This window comes from Xyrauchen texanus, chromosome 29 (genome assembly GCF_025860055.1).
Source record: "Xyrauchen texanus isolate HMW12.3.18 chromosome 29, RBS_HiC_50CHRs, whole genome shotgun sequence".
Classification (NCBI taxonomy): Eukaryota; Metazoa; Chordata; class Actinopteri; order Cypriniformes; family Catostomidae; genus Xyrauchen; species Xyrauchen texanus.
In genome coordinates this window covers 33,559,911-33,585,089 of record NC_068304.1, presented here as the reverse complement: position 1 = coordinate 33,585,089, position 25,179 = coordinate 33,559,911, and the positions used below count along the sequence as shown (strand labels likewise).

General features: G+C 40.6%; 1 protein-coding gene across 3 annotated transcripts in view; it reads right to left on the bottom strand.

The window, feature by feature from the left end:
- Positions 1 to 25,179, bottom strand: part of LOC127622649 (protein Aster-B-like) — a 355,094-nt gene that overhangs the window by 68,269 nt on the left and 261,646 nt on the right. For 2 of the 3 annotated variants that reach the window (XM_052096668.1, XM_052096669.1), the window contains one exon: positions 9,961 to 10,231. The exons of the other annotated variant lie outside the window; for it this stretch is intronic. The gene's annotated coding sequence lies outside the window, so the exon portion shown is untranslated. Of the gene's footprint in view, positions 1 to 9,960; positions 10,232 to 25,179 lie in introns of those variants that run through there. 3 annotated transcript variants of the gene reach the window in all.

Genomic DNA, 25,179 nt, shown 5'->3' with positions numbered 1-25,179 from the left:
AGGCCTGGAAGGCTCTGGAGGTGGAGCCGAGGGAGGCTCAGGAGATGGAACTGAGGAAGGCTCAGGAGGGGGAGCTGAGGAAGTCTCAGGAGGAGGAGCCGAGGGAGGCTCGGGAGGCTCGGGAGGTGGACCCCAGGGAGGTAGCGCCGTAGGAGGCTCTAGAGGCGGAGACCTGGAAGGCTCTGGCGGCGGGGCCGATGGAGGTGGCGCCGAAGGAGGCTCTAGAGGCGGAGTTCTGGAAGGCTCTGGAGGTGGAGCCAAGGGAGGCTCATGAGACGGAACTGAGGAAGGCTCAGGAGGGGGAGCCGAGGAAGGTTCGGGAGTCTCGGGGGGCAGAGCCGTAGGAGGCTTGGGAGGCGGAGCCATAGGAGGTTCTGGAGTCTCTGGGAGCAGAGCCGTAGGAGGTTCGGGAGATGGAGCCGTAGGAGGCTCTGGAGGCGGAGCCGTAGGAGGCTCGGGGAGAAGAGCCCTAGGAGGCTTGGGAGGTGGAGTCGTAGGAGGCTCTGGAGGTGGGACCGTAGGAGGCTCCGGAGGCTGAGCCAAAGGAGGCTCGGGGAGAGGAGCCATCGGAGGCTCGGGAGGTGGAACCCAGGAAGGCTCGAGAGGCTTGTGAGGCGGAGCCCTGGGAGGGTCGAGAGACTTGAGGGGCGGAGTCCCGGAAGGCTTGAGAGGCTTGAGAGGCGGGGCCCTGGAAGGCTCGAGAGGCGGAGCCCTGGGAGACTCGAGAGACTTGAGGGGTGGAGCCCTAGAGGGCTCGAGAGACTTGAGGGGCGGAGCCCTAGAAGGCTTGAGAGGCTTGAGGGGCGGAGCCCTGGTAGACTTGAGGGGCGGAGCCCTAGAAGGCTTGAGAGGCGGAGCCCTGGAAGGCTCGAGAGGCGGAGCCTTGGGAGGCTCGAGAGGCGGAGCCCTGGGAGGCTCGAGAGGCGGAGCCCTGGGAGGCTTGAGGGGCGGAGCCCTGGGAGGCTCGAGAGGCTGGAGGGGCGGAGCCCTGGAAGGCTCGGGAAGCGGAGCTCTGGAAAGCTCAGGAAGCTTGGAAGGCAGAGTTCTAGGAAGCTCGGAGGGCGGCGCTCTGGAAAGCTCGGAAGGTGGAGCTCTGGAAAGCTCGGCAGGCGGAGCTCTGGAAAGCTCAGGAAGCTTGGAAGGCGGAGCTCTGGAAAGCTCGGAAGGCGGAGCTCTGGAAGGCTCAGAAGGTGGAGCTCTGGAAGGCTCAGAAAGAGGAGCCCGGGAAGGCTCGGAAGGAGGAGCCCTGGAAGGCTCGGAAGGAGGAGCCCTGGAAGACTCGAGGGACTTGAGAGACGGAGCCCTGGGAGGCTCGGGAGGAGGAGGCCGGGGAGGCTCGAGAGGCGCTGACTCTTGGACGGTCATGGCTACTGGCACTGGCTCTTGGACGGTCATGGCTACTGGCACTAGCTCAGGGACGGTCGAGGCTACAGGCGCTGGCTCAGGGACGGTCGAGGCTACAGGCGCTGGCTCACTGACATCGGGGGCTAATGGCTCTGGCTGGTTGACCGTGGGTGATGCGGGCTCTGGCTCGCTGACCAGGGCTGACGAGGGCTCAGGCTCGTTTACCATGGCTGACGAGGGCTCAGGCTCGCTGACCGTGGCTGACGAGGGCTCAGGCTTGCTCACCAGGGCAGGCGTGGGCTCTGGCTCACAGACCGGGGCAGGCGTGGACCGGGAGGCGGAAGCCCGTCTTCTCTCCCTCCTCCGGGCAGACGAAGTGGGCCGTGCAGGCTCGAGGATCGCGGATGCGGGGCACACCGGCTCTGAAGCGGACGAGGTTGGCAGCGTGTAGGTCAGGACGGGCGTGGACAGACGAATCGTGGCGGACAGGGGGAGTATCTTCGTGGGAGGAGCGTCATCCTCCAGAACGCCCACAGTGAGCGGTGATCCGCTGACCCGCAGGGTCTCCTCCACGAAACTGAGGAGCGTCCAGAAACGACTCGCCGGCGGCAACCGCTCTCTCAGAGACTCGTTCAAGTTACCCCGGAAGAATGTCACCAGGGCGTGGTCGGGGAAGTCAGAGATGTGTGCCAGCTCCAGAAAATCCTGGACGTGGTCCTCCAAAGGGCGGTCCTCCTGGTTGAGGCAAATGAGCAGGTAATTCGCCGAATAGGCTGCTAGATCCATGTGTGTTGGTCAATCGTTCTGTTACGAATGGAGGCAGCGAAGGCAGACGAGGAGAGTGGATCTAAATGCAGCTTAATTTATTTAAACAAACAAACAAATAAACACAAAGGAAAAACCCACAATGGGAAAACTTAACACGATGAAACAACACTGAGAACTCGGGCAGGGAACACATACCAGGCTTAACAACATTCAACGATTGACAGAGGGGAGTGACAACAACCGGGTTAAAATACACGGACATGGGAAAACGGGGTCCAATGAACAAACAGAACTCAAACAGGATAACAGGGCAATAAACAGAAACCAATGGCAAACTAACGAGGGCAGGTGAACACAATGAACAGAGAACACGAAAGTTAACAAGGGAACTATGGAGCTACAAGGGTGACAAAAGTGCAAACTAAGGAACTACAAAAGTGACAAAAAGACAAACAAAGGGCAACAGTGAGACAAGACAAGGTATACCTAACAGATACACTATGGGCTAATGCCACCCACTGAATGTTTCTTGTTTGGCTGGTAGATTAGTTATGATGTCTTGGAGGCAGATGCCAGTTTAGAGGGTTTAACGTCAGCTAGATTGTGTTTAGTTTTGTTAATTTCTTTGATTTTTCTCCCCTTCCAGGAAATGGAAGGTTAACTAAAACACATTACAATATGTGATGCAGTGTTCAACGCAATTGAAAGTCATCTGGGTATTATTTAACTTTTATACAGATAATACTGTATGCATATTATGTATAGTTATGGGGTGTTGGTGGCTTAGTGGACTAAAGCACATAACTGGTAATCAGAAGGTCACTGGTTTGATCCCCACAGCCACCACCATTGTGTCCTTGAGCAAGACACTTAATCCAGGTTGCTCCAGGGGGATTGTCCCTGTAATAAGTGCACTGCAAGTCGCTTTGGATAAAAGCATCTGCCAAATGCATAAATGTAAATATAAATGGGATGGGGTATAGGATCCACAGCCTATAACACTGAAAAAAAATAATACATTAAAATAAAAAATAAAAACAACAGTAATGTGCCAGTGGCAACAACTAGCAAACAAGTTGTTGTATTTCGAACAACAGTAAAATTAACTACAGTAGTTTACAGTATAATGATTTGGTTTCAATATTACTGTACAATTAAGTATGCTGGTTGTCTGGATGCTGTATGTTAAATTAAAGAGTGCTTAAAGTAAACTTAAAATAAAAGCACAACTACTTACAGTATAACACACTTATACTGTTAGTTTTAGTTTATTGTAAGAGGACTGTAATTTAATATACAACATACAAAGAAATAGCATATTTAATTTTACAGTAAAGTGCAAATGAGTTTAATATACTTACAGTATAACTACTGCAGATACAGCAATATTATTGTTGTATGATTTTTTTCTAAATCATAGAGAGTGAGAGAGGGGGTGGAGAAGGATGGTAGGGAGAGGTGTTAATGTAATTTTTGATCCACACAGCAGTCCACCAGAGAGGCAGATGGGACAGGGGAGACCTGCTCCATAAGTCCTTGTTCCTGTATGAATCACAGGCCAAGCAGCAGGTGTATTCAGTCAACGGAAACAACATGTACTGTCCTGTATGGGTGTTACACACATGTTCCTTCAACCTCTGCTCTTGTCTCAAATGTATTTGCACTGAGGGGAAAGTGGTTTGCTCACAAGAGCAGCAGGCAGTTATTAGGTGAAGACTGGTCGAGATATGACAGACAGAGTGTATGCTTATGTAACTGTTCTTGATGGAAAAAATGCTATAAAAAATATAAAATGCACATTTTGTAATCAAGGTTTTCTCTATACTGTCATAATGGGTCATAATCTATAGTCTTGGGCTACTATAGCATGACATTTCAATGCTCTAGACAATTTGAACTGCCAAATATGAATACAATCATAATAAAATAATAATAATAATAAAAAACATAACTCAGATTTAAATTCTGTCTGTACCACATGTATATGGGTACATCATTACACTATTAAATGCAGCTATTCTGCTGTTGTCAAAGCCTGAGTCATTTCTAATGTTACTCTTCAAGACCAGGGCTGTTTCATAAGGGAGGCATCACCATAGCAACTTTTTGCCAACATCATGAAAACTTCACTGTCATTTCATTCTCACAGATCGGACGATTCTGTCACAGGCTCTGCAATATTCGTGTTTAACCACAATGTTTACTTATAAATACATTAGTTACCTTATACTATAATTTAAATATTTTTGATCCCCTGACCCAACTTATTCCTAAACCTAACCCTTATAAACAATATAGAACATGTACCAGGCAGGTATATTTTGTCACATTCATTTTAGATGCATTAAACTATAATATTGATATTTTAGAGCACCAAAGGAATAAAGTGAAACTAAAAGGTTTACTCACTGAAAATGTTCCTCTACATGAAGGCAGTGAGTCACATCTAACTCAAAAATACACATGCAAACATTAGAACATCGTGATCGGTCTCAAGACTAGCAAGAGACAATGGCACTTAACATCATTGATATCAAAGCTGTCATAATGCTTGATGAGGCTGTCATTTTGAATATTTAAATGACTGTGGGTCTGTTATGGCAGATAAGAATACTAATCATTAAATAGAAACTTAAATTTAGATCTGTTCTTCACACAGAGCAATCACCATGCTCCCACAGATCAGCTGGTTCAGTGCCAGCCGTGCTCCCTCACGGCCCGGCCACGCCCTCCTCCTCATCACAATAAATCATTAAAAAGTTAATGATCAGGGAAAAACATCTGCAATTACCTAATTTCAATTGTCTTTTGTACTGTTTAGCAACCTCACACTTTCCAGGCTATAACTATTAAAGCTCTTTCAGCAAAACAATTAATGATTCAGTGTCTGATTCATCAGCTGTTTTCTATGAGCTACAGCGTTCTACCTCTTCTCTTGACCCTTGACTAATGTTTGTTGGCATCTTTGACTTTGTCCCTTCTTTATTTTTTTTTTAAATACCTCCTACAGTTACTTTAAATGGGTCTTCTTGCTTTACTATAATTTTGCATACTTCTTTCCTTCTAAAACTGCCATTATTCACTTAGATCTTCTGATTTTAATGTAGCGTCCCTTTTTTTTTTTATCATAAAGCTCTTCACAGTTCAAATGTCCTCAGTTGAAAAAATGCATTGTGCCTATTTTTGCAGTCTGTGCAATGTAGGTGACCCTCTTCAGCTCACCAAAAACGTTTAATCTTCAAGCATACACAGGGCAAAAAAAAAAATAAAAAAATTACACAAATATCAAGCTCCTCTGTTTCACTTTTTAAAATCACATGGTTACACGTGTTTCGAATAAGGATATGTACAGTACAACAGAGTAGATATTTTTATAGCCAAGATTATTTGGCCATTATAATTCAGTTTCTCATCATGGAAAATCTTTTTTTTTATAGGGTACTTTATAACTATTTCTAGCTCAATTATTATATTATTTAAAACTTTCTCAGTTGACTAAGAAAAGAACGTTTGTAAAAATGAAACATTCTTAATCCAGTACAAACAAACAATACTCTACTTGATATTGCACTATTCTTTGCATAGCCAACTTTCTGAGCTGAAATACAAAGTCCAGGATATTATTTTATACTTTCTTGTTGTTGCTGTTAATTTGCAGCTACCCAGTTATTATAATGTTCTACCACGTTGATCACTAATTACCATTGTTTAGGGGAGACAGGTGTGACAGGGGTGCTTGAAAGTTGTCAAAGATAAGAAGTGGATTCAGAATGGTCGGAAACCACTGTTCTAGTGGAATACTTTGTTACTTTGTCTGTACTGCATGTGTTTTAACTGACAGGTATTGAGCATGTTTACTTGCACATCAATACGCTGATACTCTCATAATCATTGTATTGATTATGAGAGTTTCTCCCAATATTCCAAAGTGCCCAATTCCCTCTACTTAGTAGGTCTTAGCAGTGCGGTTACTCACCTCAATCTTGGTGGTGGAGGTCATGTCTCAGTTGCCTCCACTTGTGAGACAGTCAATCCGTGCATCTTATCAAATGGCTCGTTGTGCATGACACCGCGGAGACTCACAGCACGGGAGGTTCATGCTACTCTCCGTGATTCACACACAACTCACCACATGGCCCAAGTGAGAGCAAGAACCACTAATCGTGACCACGAGGAGGTTACCCCATGTGACTATACCCTCCCTAGCAACCGGGCCAATTTGGTTGCTTAGGAGACCTGGCTGGTGTAACTTAGCATACCTTGGATTCGAACTCAGGACTCCAGGGGTGGTAGTCAGCATCAATACTCACTGAGCTACCCAGGCCCCCCAAAATCATCCAAAAAAATAAAAAAAAGCAAGATAGTTAATCTCTGCTTTTGACATCAAACAATGAAGAGACAAGCACACAACATAAGCATAGAATTGAATAAGCCTGTAAAGGTATTTACATGCAACATGTAATCGGGTGCAAATATTTACCGATTGGTTTAGTCTTAAGCGTATAGGACCAATAAAGGAAAACAGTTTAATGCTTTGATGGTAAATGAACACTGCTTATTAAGCAAAATAGGTGTAAGAACGTACATGAAAATGCGTTCATTGTTCCAGTAATCTTTTCTGTAAAAGAACGTAGAACAATCATATGAAAGCATGGATAAAAATATTATAATTTGTATTAATTATGATAATTAACATTTTGAAGATGGAAAAAAAAGTGCAAAATAAAAGGCAGTATCCTAACTGCAATGGAATGGAAAGTGACCGATTTTAAATACTCTGCAAACTCGGACCTTTTGCAAAGTGCATGAGAGACTCGACTCTCGATAATTCATTTTAATAGAGTTTGGAGTTAGCATATTGCTAAGATAATGCCTCTGTCTTCTGGTAGACATACTGTACATTCAGACTATTTCTCTCATGTTTTGTTCTTTATGTCTATATGCTGTTTATTTTTTGCTGGTTTAATTAACTTATTGTGTTTGCTCATTAGCCGACTGCTTGAGTGCCCACACAGGCGTGTTTTAACAAGCTCTGCAGCAGGGGCCCAAACCCTGGCCTTCGTTAAGCCACATGAGACTCGTTAACAGTCATTAGAACTCTCTTAATTTTCTCCACCACAGTGCCAGTTTTTTTCTTTTAACTTTGAACTAATTGATGGTAACTTCATCTGTAAAAGTTACAAATGTATATAGAAATGCTTTTAGAGTGGGAAAGTACACAGGACTGTAGAATTAAACAGGAAAACACGCAGGCATACTCATGTTATTACTTCTACAGATATCCCTACATCATACTTGTGGAATTCAAAGATTGATGTTTTAAATTTACAATAAATTAGATTAATACAATATTACATTTATTTACTCACAGCATTTACCTAATCTGACATTGTTTATGTGTGGTTCTGGATGAACCTTTTGTGAGAGCTCTCACACACACAGATCGGCAAATGAGTGAAACACGTTACACCGATGTATTTGACTTTGATGCTATTTTCCCATTCAGAAACACTGCTACAAAAATGGCACAAATGTCCCAACTGGATTTAATATATAAATAACTTTTTATACAATTTTAAAAGTTGTCTATAGCTTTATAATTGTATGTAATAGTTTCTATCCAAATGTAAAACATGTACACATTTTGTGCAAATACCAAAGAATACCAAAATCACTTATAGTACCAGGTACTTGAGTTAAGAAACTCCTGTGCCTTCTGCCAAACAGAGCAATTCTATAAATCTGCTTTCTATGAGCAAGTTCACACTTGATATGAGCTTCAAGACTCTCCCACCAGACTAAGATACATTTTCTACATCTGTCAGCTTCCATTAAAACCTAGATGCATCACAAACACACACACACACACACACACACACACACACACACACACACACACACACACACACACACACGCACACACGCACACACGCACACACACACACCTTTATTATGTCCAGTTTGACACAACTAGTAGACAGAGCCACACAGGACACTAATGACATGTTTGCACATCAGGGTTGGCTTCCTCTATTTTTAGCCTTTATGAAGGTGTGTTGGTGAGTAGAAATGACAAAATTGTTCAGTAAAACAAGCATTTTCTTAGTTCTTTTGATTACCTAATTTACGTGATGCAACCAGGGACTAAAAATGATTCAAGAAATGAAAAACGAAAATGAATGTTTTTTTATTTTGTTTTTTTTGCAGAACGTAACCGAAAACGTGAAGAAAGTTCTCCTGGGATTTTCACTACAGTCTCTAGAAATTAGTCTGGATGGTGCCAAAAACAAAAAAACATTCAGAGAGCAGCAGTAGTGAATGGAAACAATTTGTTTATGAGAGAGGTCAAGAGAGAATGGCCCGACTAGTCTACTGACAAAGTCTACAGTAACTCAGATAACTGCTCTGTACAAATGTGGTGAGAAGAAAAGCATCTCAGAATTCTGAGATGCTGGTTGGTGCTGTTTTGGCAGAAAGAGGGGGACCTACATAATATTAGGCAGGTGGTTTTAATGTTGTGGCTGGTTGGTTTATACATATATATATATATATATATATATATATATATATATATATATATATATATATATATATATGGGAATGCATATATTTATAATTGGATTATAATCCAAAATAAATAAAAACTGTGTTTTAGCATCTTCAATGTAGTCACCCTTTGCCTAGAATTTGCAGACATGTACTCTTGACATTTTATTAACCAACTTCTTGAGTTATCACCCTGGGATTCTTTTTAAACAGTATTGAAGGAGTTCTCATCTATGTTGGGCACTTATTGGCAGCTTTTCTTTATTATTTGGTCCAAGTCATCTATTTAAAAAAACATTTTTTTTATTTTTATTAAATTGTAGTTTTCTAATTAAATAAATTAATATGGGGGCTCAATTAGCTTTTTGTCTATAAAACTAATTTCTTGCAGTATTTGTGTCTGGGCCATCTAGTCAAAATAAAGAAAGACTAAGATTGTTTTAGTTCTTAATCTGTAGGCTATTAGTAATTTTCCTTAACAGATGCAAACTTGATAGCAAATAGCATCATTGGATTTGCGGAGGTGGTTAAATAAGATTTCTTGATCACTTCAATATTTTAATAGCTTTTTCATTTAGTTTAAAGTGCAATTTGAATTTGAAATGTCTTTGTTTATGTTTTTCGTGTTTCAATAAATGAATACAATTTTTAAAGCAAAATCAATAAAGCAGAAATGTTCACTGGCCCTCAGCAGGGGGGTTGACGATATAATCGTACATCATAATATTTTAAGGCTATTATTGATCAAATGTTTTTTTTACATATTGCCCAGCCCTAGTAGGAACAACAGCATCCAAAAAATGCTTCACTTTTCAGCAGGGAATGCCAAGAAAATAAATGTAATTGCAAAGTCATATGCAAATCTCATTGAAATTGGTTCTGAGAACTGTTATGGACACAACCTAACAAAGCAGGTTGCCTGACTCTTTTATGTGATGTCAAAATGTATTAAATTGGAGACTCTCATTAGCTCTTGTTGTGCTTGAACTAGTTGGCTGTTTAAAACAGAGGATGCTCCCACTAGCTAATGAGTTGCCTTACTTTTAATGGCCGAGATAACATTGAAAAGGCCAAATGAAGCTGCAAATGATGCTGAGATGTCTCTATTAGCTTCAGCCAATGATCAAAAGCTCTATTTAATCCTCCTCGTCTTTTATATGCATACATACGCTCCTCACTCTCCATCCACTCATACACACACTAAAACACTAAAATATAAACACACACACACACACACACACACACACACACACACACACACACACACACACACACACACACACACACACACACACACATGTTGTGTTTCCATGTTTTATGGGGACTTTCCATAGACATAATGGTTTTTATACTGTACAAACTTTATATTCTATCCCCTAAACCTAACCCTACCCCTAAACCTAACCCTCACAGAAAACTTTCTGCATTTTTACATTTTCAAAAAACATAATTTAGTATGATATATAAGCTGTTTTCCTCATGGGGACCGACAAAATGTCCCCACAAGGTCAAAAATTTCGGGTTTTACTATCCTTATGGGGACATTTGGTCCCCACAAAGTGATTAATACACGCTCACACACACACACACACACACACACACACACACACACACACACACACACACACACACATATACACACACACACTCAATAATAATAACCAATGTGAGCTCCATTTCCATGTAAGCATCAAGCAGTTTGGCTCCAGTCCACTGCCTGAAATAGCTGCAGCCTCCCCAGAGGGCTGACTCATCCAAGCCTAACATCTGTGAGCGGGATGACTGTTTGCAAATCAGCTGAGCTCTTCCGTATAGAGTGAATCTTTACCCTGGAGGTCTGGGGTGAACCAGTGCCTGGATCAGTGAACTCATTTGAAGCATTTTGAATGCTCAAACTCATGTCAGTGCAGTCAGCATCATTTCTACAGTAGATATGAAAGACAGACATAGCTCAGTGTGCGCCCGCTGCACAATCCAAGTACCTACTGGATAAGTAGATCCGAATTTATGGGCAGTTGCGCTCCACTTGTGCCCCGGAAGCCCTACCACCTGGCGGGGCCGCCCTGTACTTCCGTCTCTCTCAAGACTGCCCTGCTGATCACGCTCACCTCCGTCAAGAGGGTCGGGGACCTGCAAGCGTTCTCTGTTAGAGACACTTGCCTGGAGTTCGGTCTGGCAGACACATACGTGATCCGAAGACCGCAACCGGGCTATGTGCCCAAGGTTCCTACCACACACTTCAGAGATCAGGTAGTGAACCTGCAAGCGCTGCCCCGGGAGGAGGCAGACCCAGCCCTTTCGTTGCTGTGTCCCGTACGTGCGTGGGTTGTCGACGCCATTTCATTGGCTTATCACATCCAGGCCGTGCCCCCCCCCCTTGCGGGTCGGAGCTCACTCCACCAGGGGTGTTGCGTCTTCGTGGGCACTGGCCAGGGGCACCTCCCTAGCAGACATCTGCAGAGCAGCAGGGTGGGCAACACCTAACACTTTCTCGAGATTTTACAATCTCCGAGTTGAGTCAGTATCGTCCGGTGTTTTCTCAGGTCCGAGCCCGTAGAACTCGGTAACACGCTGACGATCTGGCCAGGTGAATCGCTTGCGCCTAGCGCCCTTTCCCTCAGCCGAGGTAAAATAGTACGCCTCCGTTCCCAGGAGATCCCACCTTTGGGTCGCTGGTTGACTCCTCCCTAGCCCTATTGGGTCCGCAGTTCAGTGGAGGAATTTGCCGACCCAAGCCACTACGGGTACCCAATCTACCCTGTACTGGAATGCTTACCTGTGGTGCTCCACAGGTAAGGCCTCCTGTTCGGACTCACCCTGTGTGTAATTCCGCGGTACCCCTGTGTCTCCCTTAGGCAGTTACAGCTGCCTCGGTCACCGTGCTGTACGCTTCCCCCCTCTACGAGGCTGGATCTACCACCGCACCAACTTTTCCACATAGGTCCTAACAGGCCATGTGATGTATTTGCCACTCTTTGCCTCCCCTGCAGGGTAGGTGTGGCCTCCACAGGTCTTCTCCCCCTGAAAGAAGGGCTAAGACCCCCTTCCCTCAATGCGTGTAAGGGCCCCGGCCGTAGTTGCTCTATGCGAGAAACATAGAGAGAAAAGAGGCCCAGCCAGGCTGGCCCGTTCCCAGGTTGGCAGCCATCACCTTGTTCTCCCCTCCAGGGTAACCAGAAGGACTCTGATGGCTTGAATGGGGCATTGGGGAAGGGTACGTGCAGTCTGATACAGCTGGTCACCTTTGCACGTAAGAATACCTGCTCGCTCCTGTATCAGCAGTTCACGTACACGGCTCAGCGCATGGCACGTTTATAAGTGGACCCCTAGTGTCGCTTCTCTGACACAACGTGGAGAGAGCAACAGAAGGGGAATGTCTAGGTTACATATGTAACCTCTGTTCCCCGATGGAGGGAACGAGATGTTGTGTCTTCCCCGCCACGTCGCTGAGCCGAGCCACTGTTTCCGGCTCCTCAGAAAAACTCCCGTATTTGCGCCGCTTAAATACCCGTATGTCCGGGGGCGGGATATGCAAATACCGGCTGCCAACTTCTCATTGGCCTTTTTTCATAGATCAGAAGTGTATATCGGCACTCAAGAGAGACCCCTAGTGTCGCTTCTCTGACACAACGTCTCGTTCCCTCCATCGGGGAACGGAGGTTACAAACGTAACCTAGACGTTTTTGTCCCTGATTGTATAAACATAATAATTAGCGAATTGAATACATTTACTGTATTTAAATAAAATATGGTGTATACAAGTATTTAGCGTATTTAGGCCAATTTTAGGCATAGTCTGTGTTTAGAATTATATTGTCCTGCACTTGGTAAAAAGCATACAGTATTATAGGTTTTAAAGGAAGTTCAGAGAGAAATAAAATCATGGATGATTCACAAGTGAAATTACCATGTCATTGTTAAGTAAAATATATTTTATATTTTGTGTAATTTACTGTGCTGTATCTTAAGAACACTCTGCAACACAATAGACCAAATGATGGAGAGCATTTGGAATTATCCATCAATGTATTTAAATGGTAAAAGGCAGAAGATTTGTGATTTACCTCTGTATTTAAGATGTGGCAGAGTAATATAAGGGACATTTTATTTAAAGAATGATAATTCATGTGCGATATGTTTCTCTACATTTATTTGGTCTCTCAGTATGTAACTAGAACATAAATGATTTGCAGGAAGATTGGCGGAGGCTCAAGTGCACTTAAGACCTCATATCTAAAGACGTACATACTGTACATGTGTGCCTGTTTGTGTGTATTTTTGTGCTTTGTCCCTCTCTCTGTCATTAAAGAGCTTTTGGTCATGCAGAGTAAATTATAGAAGATTGTACAGTTGTGATAACTTAATTTGGCCAGATGGATGGACAGACTGACAGACAGATAGATTGACAGGAAGGGAGAGGGAGAAAGTAGATTGAGCGTATGAAACCACAGGTCAGGGAGTGCGGTGATGTAGAGGGGAAGAGGGAATAAAATGGAGGCTAGGAAATGACTCCTTCCTGCAGCTCTGTACCTCAGACTTGTTTATTGGTACCATCTGTATTGCTTTATGTGCAGCTAAATTTAAACATTTATATTTCATATACTTTCCAGGCTTGAAAGTGGTACATTGCAAAATCAATTGCATTTTAGGAAAGTTTCATAGGACCAAACTTTGATTATTTCTTTCTTTTCTTTCACTTGCTTCCTGTCTTTACAGTACGTCAATCAGTTTTTATCAAAGGAGGGAACATGTTGCCTAAAGTGAAATCAAAATCATGCCTTTACCTGCATGTGCACACACACATACACACACACACACACCTAGCCCCTAAAATGCAAACACAATTAGCATATGCTGACAGGTGTAGCTTTTTGATTGATGACTGTTCTGAAACACAGTACATTTTGCTGTCTAATGTCAACCTTTAAACCTGTGTGCTAAATATACACTGATGATTGAAATCTGTAGAGACATCTCTGACTATGTGTGTGTGTAAGAGAGAGAGAGAGATTTATATGTCCATGGATAAAGTGTAGATGCCTCAATCCATCAAACAGCCTCACATCAATTTATTACACTATAATAAGACATACATAAGCACTTTATAACTAGACTATTGTGATTTATGCAAAGATGATATGATCCTGTATGACAGTAACATGGATAAATGGCTCTCTGGAGCAATGAGCATCTGTTGTCTAAGTCTGTATTTCTCAGCAGCTAATGTCATACTGAGGAGAGTGAGTTAAATAGGTAGCTCTGACTTACATTATCTGGTATTATTTTAATATTAATATAATTTAGGCAGAATAACTGTTCAACAAATGTAGATTTATCAAATCTCCCCCACTTGCTATAGTAGTCAGAAATTAATTAAATATATTTTCAAGAGCCTTGATGGGGCAATCTCATAAGTGAGGCACCATGAAAACGTCACAGACAGAACGGAGGATTCGGTCACAGGGTCTTCAGTCTTTAAAATATAATTTGTTTAACCACAATATCTATCACTATCCTTAAAAAATATGTTAGTTAAGTTACATTATACTACCTTTTCGATATTTTAGGTCCCCTTACCTAATCCCACCCCTAAACCTAACCACTTTTAAAAAATATAAAACATATAATAGGCAGATAAATGTAGAGTCACAATAATTTTAGTTACATTACACTATTATATGGATATTTTAGAGAGCACCTAATCCCTCCTAAGCCTAAACATTTCTCAACAAAATTAAAGATATAAAAAGCATACAGTGCAGTCACTATTATTTATTTTATCAAATAAAAAAGAAAAACACTATAAAAGTATTCTAAACGACTCATGCTACAACTACAATAGCTCTGTTCAAGGAAGAGTCCAACTGAATTTTCTAATCGTTTAAATTCTTCCTATCCGCGAGGGCAGTCGTATCTCATTCAAAAATATACATCCAAATGTAAGAATGTTGCAATCAGTCACATGACATGAGAGAGCCAATGGTATTTGACATCACTGATGTCCAAGCTGTCGTAACCCTTCTTGAGGTGGCCTTTTCTAATTCTTTAAATGAGCGTGGTATTTGAGAGATAAAGCGAATGGGAATGAGGCTCAGAAAATAAAGCCATACATTTTGTTCTGTCACAGAAATGCTCTGTGAAATGCTCTGAAATACAGAGCACACATGGATAACTTTTATGAAAATTTTTAGAGTGATTAATGGTATTTGAGCCACAACTGAAAATTCCCTTTGCGTCCAATGGCAAAATAGAAATAACTGATAAAGCAATGAATGCACAATAACATAATTAATAATTCATTTCATTTAAAAATGTAACCTGTAAAAGTATTAAAATTATCAGAAATTAGTTGAATACTAGTTGGTACGTATTGAGGGTGCAGGCAAAAAGTTGCAATAGGAACGTCTCTTTATGAGTGTGTTGTCCTTGGTCAAAATGAAAAATGACTCTCTGCACACAAAATCTCAACCTCCTGTCATTTGTCAAGATAAGCCATTATTGGCATTTTGTCCCTTACATGGTTGTTCTGAACTCTCCACATGTGGAGTGATCTAGTTATTTTCTGAAAAAGTGTAGATAAAAATAGAGGAGGGTGTAATATCCGTAGAGTCTGAGCTATTTTTGGATGACTCTGAGTCATCGTCAGAATACAAACTACAAGGTGACGTGTTTAGTGATTCAGAGGTGTTTGGTATACACTCACCTAAAGGATTATTAGGAACACCATACTAATACTGTGTTTGACCCCCTTTCGCCTTCAGAACTGCCTTAATTCTACGTGGCATTGATTCAACAAGGTGCTGAAAGCATTCTTTAGAAATGTTGGCCCATATTGATAGGATAGCATCTTGCAGTTGATGGAGATTTGTGGGATGCACATCCAGGGCACAAAGCTCCCGTTCCACCACATCCCAAAGATGCTCTATTGGGTTGAGATCTGGTGACTGTGGGGGCCATTTTAGTACAGTGAACTCATTGTCATGTTCAAGAAACCAATTTGAAATGATTCCAGCTTTGTGACATGGTGCATTATCCTGCTGGAAGTAGCCATCAGAGGATGGGTACATGGTGGCCATAAAGGGATGGACATAGTCAGAAACAATGCTCAGGTAGGCCGTGGCATTTAAACGATGCCCAATTGGCACTAAGGGGCCTAAAGTGTGCCAAGAAAACATCCTCCACACCATTACACCACCACCACCAGCCTGCACAGTGGTAACAAGAAATGATGGATCCATGTTCTCATTCTGTTTATGCCAAATTCTGACTCTACCAGCTGAATGTCTCAACAGAAATCGAGACTCATCAGACCAGGCAACATTTTTCCAGTCTTCAACTGTCCAATTTTGGTGAGCTCTTGCAAATTGTAGCCTCTTTTTCCTATTTGTAGTGGAGATGAGTGGTTCCCGGTGGGGTCTTCTGCTGTTGTAGCCCATCCGCCTCAAGGTTGTGCGTGTTGTGGCTTCACAAATGCTTTGCTGCATACCTCGGTTGTAGCGAGTGGTTATTTCAGGCAAAGTTGCTCTTCTATCAGCTTGAATCAGTCGGCCCATTCTCCTCTGACCTCTAGCATCAACAAGGCATTTTCAGCCCACAGGACTGCCGCATACTGGATGTTTTTCCCTTTTCACACCATCCTTTGTAAACCCTAGAAATGGTTGTGCGTGAAAATCCCAGTAACTGAGCAGATTGTGAAATACTCAGACCGGCCCGTCTGGCACCAACAACCATGCCACGCTCAAAATTGCTTAAATCACCTTTCTTTCCCATTCTGAAATTCAGTTTGGAGTTCAGGAGATTGTCTTGACCAGGACCACACCCCTAAATGCATTGAAGCAACTGCCATGTGATTGGTTGATTAGATAATTGCATTAATGAGAAATTGAACAGGTGTTCCTAATAATCCTTTAGGTGAGTGTATGTGTGTGTGTGTGTGTGTGTGTGAGTATAACAGGTTTTGGGATTAAGGAAGCTGCGTGTACTATACTTGGCTAGCAGGAGAAAGCTTGTTTTATTTAGGAACAAGCTGATTTTTACATGCAGTCCTTAGATTGTGTGTGTGTGTGTGTGTGTGTGTGTGTGTGTGTGTGTGTTAGCGTGTATTTATCACTTTGTGGGGACCAAATGTCCCCATAAGGATAGTAAAACCTGAAATTTTTTACCTTGTGGGGACATTTTGTCGGTCCCCATGAGGAAAACAGCTTATATATCATACAAAATTATGTTTTTTGAAAATGTAAAAATGCAGAAAGTTTTCTGTGAGGGTTAGGTTTAGGGGTAGGGTTAGGTTTAGGGAATAGAATATAAAGTTTGTACAGTATAAAAACCATTATGTCTATGGAAAGTCCCCATAAAACATGGAAACACAACTGTGTGTGTGTGTGTGTGTGTGTGTGTGTGTGTGTGTGTGTGTGTGTGAGCGTGTATTTATCACTTTGTGGGGACCAAATGTCCCCATAAGGATAGTAAAACCTGAAATTTTTTACCTTGTGGGGACATTTTGTCGGTCCCCATGAAGAAAGCAGCTTATAAATCATACTAAATTATGTTTTTTGAAAATGTAAAAATGCAGAAAGTTTTCTGTGAGGGTTAGGTTTAGGGTAGGTTAGGGGATAGAATATAAAGTTTGTACAGTATAAAAACCATTATGTCTATGGAAAGTCCCCATAAAACATGGAAACACAACGTGTGTGTGTGTGTGTGTGTGTGTGTGTGTGTGTGTGTGTGTGTGTGTGTGTGTGTGTGTGTGTGTGTGAATTTGAATCTATAAATATTAGCAGCCCATGCGCAGAGATGCAGTAAGGTTTGTCATTGAAGTGCAGCTCTTCTCTGATGGACAGAAACAGGCATGTCTATCCAAATGAGCAGAGCATGTGTCTGATATTTAATGAGAAAGTACAGACAGAGGCACGTGGCAACCTCAGCTGCTCCCCTCTAATGTATATACAAGCATGTAGGCTAAATGGTTTGGATGCAAGTGTGCATGATAGAGACAGACACCCTGAGAGATAATAAGTGGTAAAAATTGGTGTCTAAAATCCAATCTCTTGGTTTGTACATGAGTATTCTGTTGAGGGATTCACTGTTTGAATGATTCAAGAAGATTCACATGAATCACCCACACACCAAATGAAAACCAATGTGAATTTATTCGAATTACAAAACAACTATAAAGTCTATGGCTGAGTCTGCAAGGTGAAAAATGCTGCCATCAGTAGCAAAGCCTAACTACATTTTTCGGTAGCGGGGTGGTATAGCATAGCTAATTTATAAATCATGTAGCTTTTCAGAAGCAAAGCTATACTATTTATTTGGTATTTTGTGAGCATTGTAGTGCTTGCAGATTTATGTGTAAAAATATACCTTTTCCAAAGTGTACTGTATTGTAGTGTCAAGTAGTTGACTAGCAAATATTTTAGTAGTTTGCCCAACATTGAGTATACACAGTTACAAAGGTATCAGTTAGCATTCTAGTAGCTTGCAGGTTGTAGTGTAACTAGCTACTTTCTCTAAAGTGCCTCTTTCAGCATAGCTTAGCTAATATTTCAGTCGCACACATTAGTTGGCAGCTTAGCTAACTACATTTTTAGAGTAGCTCACATAGTTACGAATACAGAGAACAAACAGTGCTGGATTCAGTGTAAATTTGTCCACTGAAACAAATGTCAGTCTTTTTGAGAGATAACTTTGAGAAACTTCAGCTAGTGCTGTGTCATGTGAACAAGGGGCTGTTCAAACTGTACGTATTTTTGCATCTACTCATGCTGTTTCAATCGTTTTCCATGTAAACATTTGCTAGATGGATGTCACTTGACAACTGCATCATGTTTTACTGCATTTTTGGACACTGTTTCAAGTTAAAAAGAACTTCTTAAACTGATAAAAACATTTTATACGTTGCTTTTACATTGTGGTGCATTCTGCTTTTTTAAGCATCTGTCTGAATGGTTACTGGAAGAAATGCTTTATCCAATAGTTACATGAATGCTACTCATACTCGAAAAAATAAAACTAATTATTATCTCAAAGTCACCAGAATTGAACACTTTGATGTTTTTTGCAACAACAACAACAACAACAACAACAACAACAACAACAAATCTTCCAGAGGAGCATGCCCCCGGACCCCACTAGATATAAAGTTTATTGGGCAGATTTCTGTGCGTACCCTCAGATTAAATCCTGCAGGTGCCCCTGCAGCTTGTAGAGTAGCTTGTAGCTACTTTCTCTAAAGTGAAGCTTTAGCATAGCTTAGATAATTTTTTGGTTTCATATTTGGTACCTTGTACCGAGGTACAAAGGCAACAAGGCAGATCTGAACCTGATGTTTGCATAATTTCCTCTGTTGACATTGTCAAAAATGTGACACTGTCAAAATGTGACATTGTACACACACTCACACACCACTTCAGTTCAGATAAAGCTCTGCTGTGGAAGTATCTGACTGCTCACTTTCATTATACATTATCTTTTTAGCTAGATGGGGAAGTCAAATATGCATTTCCATTTTCACCGTACCATGCATGCTGAACAGCTTGTTTATTAGGTCTCACAGGAGAACAAGTTTACGCTTACAAATGAGGATGTTCGTGTGTGTTTGGGCATGGATATGTCGGTATCGTTCAACTGTCTGTATTGTTCAGCAATCAAAGAGCAAACATGCCTTTAAAAAAGAGGCAGTCTGTCAAAACCTGCAGTTTTGGAAATATGTATCTTCAATGATGCAACAGCTGAATGATTGACACCAAGTTGTACAACAGTACAACCCATTGAACAGACTGTACTTCTATTCCTCACAACCTTGCTTTCATAAAGGTAAAATTAAATATGGTGTCTACCCTGTCTAATGTCCATCATTTTAACTTACATTATTATGAGTTTGATATGTCTTTATTTGCAGGATACATCATCTGATCTATAATTCAATAAATGTTTATGAAATTAAATTTCTGTTCATGCTTTCTTTTACGAGGTTACAGAAGGTCACTTTAAGTCACTTCAAGACCTGCTCAGAGTGAGAGAGTCTGCCAGTCCCCCCTACTGACTTGAATCTTTCATGTGCCACCATGACGACTGTTCCTCAACAGACTGCTCTATATGAGGTAGCTCTTTTTTAATGAGAAAATAAAGCCTCGTTAAAGGCACGCACAGGTTCGATTCAGCAGCTAATGAGAGAGCGAATGAATGCTAATTATTGTAAAGAGGGATTTCTACATGTGATTTTTTACACACACACACACACACACACACACACACACACACACACACACACACACACACACACACACACACACACACACATACACAAAGAGGACTTTGTTACTACCAGTATTAAGCTAAGGTGGCCAAAGCTGGAAGTGTTGATGAATATGTGTGAGCTCCAGTTTCCATGTGAAATGTCCACAGAGTGGCGCCAAAAGCAAGTATTACTTTAAATTGTAAATCGTGATAATCAGGACTGTCAATTTAATTTGTTAATTTACTGCAATTAACAGGGCCAGCCCATACTATAGGTGACTGACTAGGGCCCCTATGTACCTGGGAGCCCCGCAAAACAAAGCTAGTGGCCATTTATATAAAATATTGAGAACTACTGTATATCCAACTTTTATTTTGAAATCCCATTTGGATTTAAGAAGTTCAAAGTTCACAGACCACAATGACAGTGATCACCAAAAACAACATTATTAAGAACAAGATGTGCTCTGAATAATCAACAAATCACAGAGACTTACAACAATTACAAGAACAGCAGTGTATATAAAATCAACAAAGAGTAAAGCTATAAGCAGCACACAGTAATTTGCTTAATCTATTCATACTGCAATACATTGATAAGTGGCACTACTTAGCAGTTCTATAGATGTTTTAAAGTTACGATAATATTCACACTGCTGGGGCCCATTTCCATAATTTCCACTGAATGAAAACCGCTCACTAAGGAGGAAGGAAAACATGTGGGCGAAGCACAACAGAATACAGGAATCTTTAGAAGAGATTTTCAAAGTTTACACTACTTTAAAGTTGACACAATATCCTAAAAAATAGTTTTTTATGACACTGAATACCAGTGAGACGCTTTAAACATGTCCGACTGAGGCACGCACATCTACAGAGTGACAAAATAGGACAGAAGGAAGGCAAGAACACGTCTTGTGAGAACTAGACACACTGATGAACTAAAAGCAAAACAAACTGTTGTCAACTGTTGGCTTGTTCAATGTAAATACAAACAAGCCACATTTTATATTGTATAATTAATGTTTTCTCATAGGAATACACAAGTATGTTAACGGGGCTTTGCTTTCCCCCATGAGTAGTTAGGGCTTCCTTGCTACTGTATCATTCACTCAGTAGGGGCTGCTTGGGGACCAAATGTTGTTTTATAGTTATGGATTTACCTCTATTCCCCCAAACAAAAACAAAGTATTTGATTTTTTTTTTTAAGTCTGCAAGCCACACAAATAGCACTCCTCACATGAAGCACACAAATACTCAACTCAAAATTGATTCCAAGATTTTAATATTAGCATTTTGCTAAGCTAACGGCACAATAGCATACTCTAAGAAGCATACAAGTCATTCACAACTATTTTTGACTTTTAGTAAAATATTATTTTCTGTATTGAATCAAATTTATTTTTTTACTTATCTCATTTAAAATTACAGTTCTTACACATACAGAGCAGCAGACTGAGGGAACCTAGTTTTTACTGTCAGAAATTGAACTAATTGCCATGCAAATGAAACCTCACACTATGAATTAGACACTGTGCAATTACAGCCAATTATTACTGAAGTAGGCGCAAGAGCTTGATTAACAACAGAACAGAGAGAAAAAGAGGACAAACTGATACAGTGGACTGATGGAGATGATGAAACTTTATTCACTCAGGAATTCACTAAGAATGATTTGCAACGACTGATAGAGATGTTTATTTGCACATGTTTTCAATTCAGTACATTAATTATGCAAATCAAGTAACAGTGCAAAAACACCCTCCAAAATAGTGCTAAATGCAATGTCTATGCTGCAATTGCCAATTTTGCAGGCCAGTTCTGAGGGTTAGGTGGTGGAAGTTGCAGCAGTTATCTGATCTGGCACACGTCTGAGACTGTACAGCTTTGTTCCACCACTGTGATCCAGGCTCCTGAATCAGCTCTATAAAATGCTAAAAATGTGCTCGACGGCACGGCAATTCTGGAATATATTCCCTTTATATATGCCCTCTTCTCTATCATTTGATGAATTACTGCTGCCATGCTTGCAAGAAAATGTACAAAAACATCTCTTTTAAAAAAAATTCTGTTAACCACCTATGATGGTAGTGTTAACAATTATCTATTACCACGCTAGTTGTACCAGGCAAATATTGATGACTTTTGGGAATAAAACAATCTATATTCTTTAATTTATCTATAATTAATTTAAAGTCAAGGTCAATACTTTCAGCTGAATAAAAACATACAGCACCATGCATGGTGCAATGATATGTCATTGCAGATAACACCTGGTTAAACTGAATTGAGGGTGGTTAGTGAGCAAAACAGGTTTTTTGTGCTATTGTGACAATTGCTTAGTTAGTGAATTCGCCCCTGAAAATGTCAGTTTTCCGATTGAAGAGGGAAAAACGTCAAAACGTACTGGAAAGAGAGAAAATGGAGGGAGAGGAAAGGAAAAAAGGACGGTTCTCAGGTTGAGTGGCTTTGTATCAGAAACAGTAATCACTCAGTGGGATTAAAAGAGTGAGAAAGTGGGGGAGAGAGAGATGTGGGGGACAGGGAGGAAGACATCTGCTCCCAAGGGGAAACTGGGAAAAATCAGGTAGTCTTCAATCGCATCTGCTGATGTCTTTTTGTCGTTTTCTCCCTCTTTTTTCTTTCTTCTCAAGAAAGTAACTAATGGACAGATGGATAGATGCACTAAAAAGGCTTTTTAATTGACTATTTGTTTATATTAAGTGATTGCATGAAAATTGAAATTGTTATGATTTGAAAATACTAAATTCTTTACTTAAAATACTCCATTTACCTCAAGAAAATGCTAATTTTTTTAATTAGGTTAATTGTACCTAATTATAATATGTACATTTGTCTCAAATTAGGTTAATTCTGTATTCTTTAATTTTCATTGCATAGTAGAGCTGTAACTCAACATAAAGGGTAAGTTTGTTGTTAGTTGGTGTTTTAGGTTCCTTGCCATGGTCATCTTTGGCTTTCTCTCTGGGGGCCTAAAGTTTCAATAATTTTAAATAAATTTAAGGCATAAAACTCAATGAAGTTTTTCAATTAAACCACTTAATGAGGATTCAAAGACATTTAAGATATTACAGACATTACAGCATTATTTTCTGCAAAGCTGCTTTGAAACAATGTGTATGGTGAAAAGAACAATACAAATTAAGGACTTGAATTGACTTGACCCTGAATTCTTTCAAATTCTACAACAGTTAACTGAAACTGGGCAGATGATTTCTAGTTTCCAGCATGCTTTGGGGTTGGAACAGTGCTAAATTAAATTAACAACATGCAATTAACCAAATAATGGTGCACCGCTAATATTGAAAAATAAATCAGCTAATTAGCCTTTAAAAGGGTGGAGAAAAGTATTTCCACATCTTTGGTTGATGTAGATGTCAAAGGTTGTGTCCAATCAAACATCTTTGGTATTTTGGCATAAACTCATCAATTACTTGGTTGAAATGAAATGCCAACAGGGCGAGAGTGCATGGCATGCCCTTATTCTCAAAAACCTTGAACAAAACTGAGCAAGGTAATAAAAAACATAATACAGGTTCACTTGCAACAAGCATCATTTGTCAACAGCAATGTTTTTTGTGTGGTAAATTATTGGCTGCCGAGAATAAGAAACCATCAAAATTTCTAAAGATATCTACAAACTATTATTTAAACAATGTATGTATTTCAATGTTTGATTTAAGATATTTTGTTGATGTATACAGTTTTGTTTTATCCCATGTAAAATCTGGCTCCTGAAGCAAAAACAGTTTGAACCATTTATATGGAGGACACACTTAAAGCCCCACAGAATGTGTCCAACCCAAGTTTTTTATTATACACACTCACCACCTGCACTCCCTAGAGCGCTTATTAAGTAAAAAATTACCCAACTTAAGAACTCTGCTAGTCCTCCATTTCCCAGTTTTCATATTTAACCTTTCCCTGCTTTTCAGTTTCTTTTTCTACATGTACATTTTTTGCCTCGCTGTCGCAAGCACTTTAAACTGTGTGACTGAACGTTTGTATGAGATAGAGAGAGGGAGGAATATTTGCCTTGCTATTTGAATGTGCTGCTTCTCTGCATCAGGTGATGGCTTTAAGCAGTTGGAAGCATAAAGGTTGATGTCTTCCATAGCTGATGGTAAAAACAGACACATTTCCAAACATTTAATTTACTTCCTAACAGCTTTGTTGAAAGGGAAATGTTGTCTGTGCATTGAGCAAGCTGTACAGGGGCTCTGAAATGTACTGCGGTGGTCAGACCAAAGCTGTGATCATCAATCTAACCCCTCAAAAACACCTGTGGGCTATGCCCTTTTTTATTTGTGTTTGCTTTAATAATGCTTATGATCAAGGATTTGTGTTCAGACAGCTGGCCTTATGACTGACTTAAAATATTCTTCTCACACTCTCTGCCTCAACGTCACGCTGCCCACCATCTGTAATGCATTTCTGTGCCTGAGGTGCGCTTTGTACCCTTGACACCTCATTTTTTTTCTCAAGAAAAAATAAACACTGGAGTCTCAGGGTGCACCCAGAGCAGACACTAAAGGATTTTCTGTCTTTAGAAAGACAATTAAAAAAAACAACAGCATTTGCTTCTAAAAGAGAGTCTCAGACATAACTGTAAATGGTGGACAGTATAAAAAAGCACTAAGCCAAGAAAGGCCAGTAATTTCATTAATAGAAAAATGTATTGTTCTGCCATGTCATTTAGTTCATTTTCCTATAGCATGTCCGTGGTTGTAAAGCAACATGGCAGCTTGGTGCATTAATATAGAATGTGCAGTCATAGGTGTGTTAATAGGAATTTTACAATGGCTTCAAATGCAGCTGATCAAATTAGAATTTGGAGAGTGATTTATCTGATTTATAATGAAAGAAAAACTTTTACTAAAACATACTTTTACTAGAGTAACCATAGTTTAGCCATGGTATTTGCAGTTAAAGGGATACCCAAGAATGATTGGGATTCACCCAAAATGAAAATTCTCTCATTATTTACTCACACCCATGATATCACAATGTGTGTTTGACTTTCTTCACCAGAACACATTTCAAGAAAATTTGAAATATGTATTTGCTCAGTAGGTCCTTTAAATTCAAGTGGATGGTGATCCAATATTTGAAGCTCCAAAAATCACAGACAGTCATCATAAACGGCTGTTTGACTCCAGCAGTTAAAGTAATGTCTTCTAAAGTAGTACGATCTCTTTTGGTGCAAAAAAGTTCAATATTTAACTACTTTTTAACTCTAAATCATTGCTTCCCGTAAGCTTC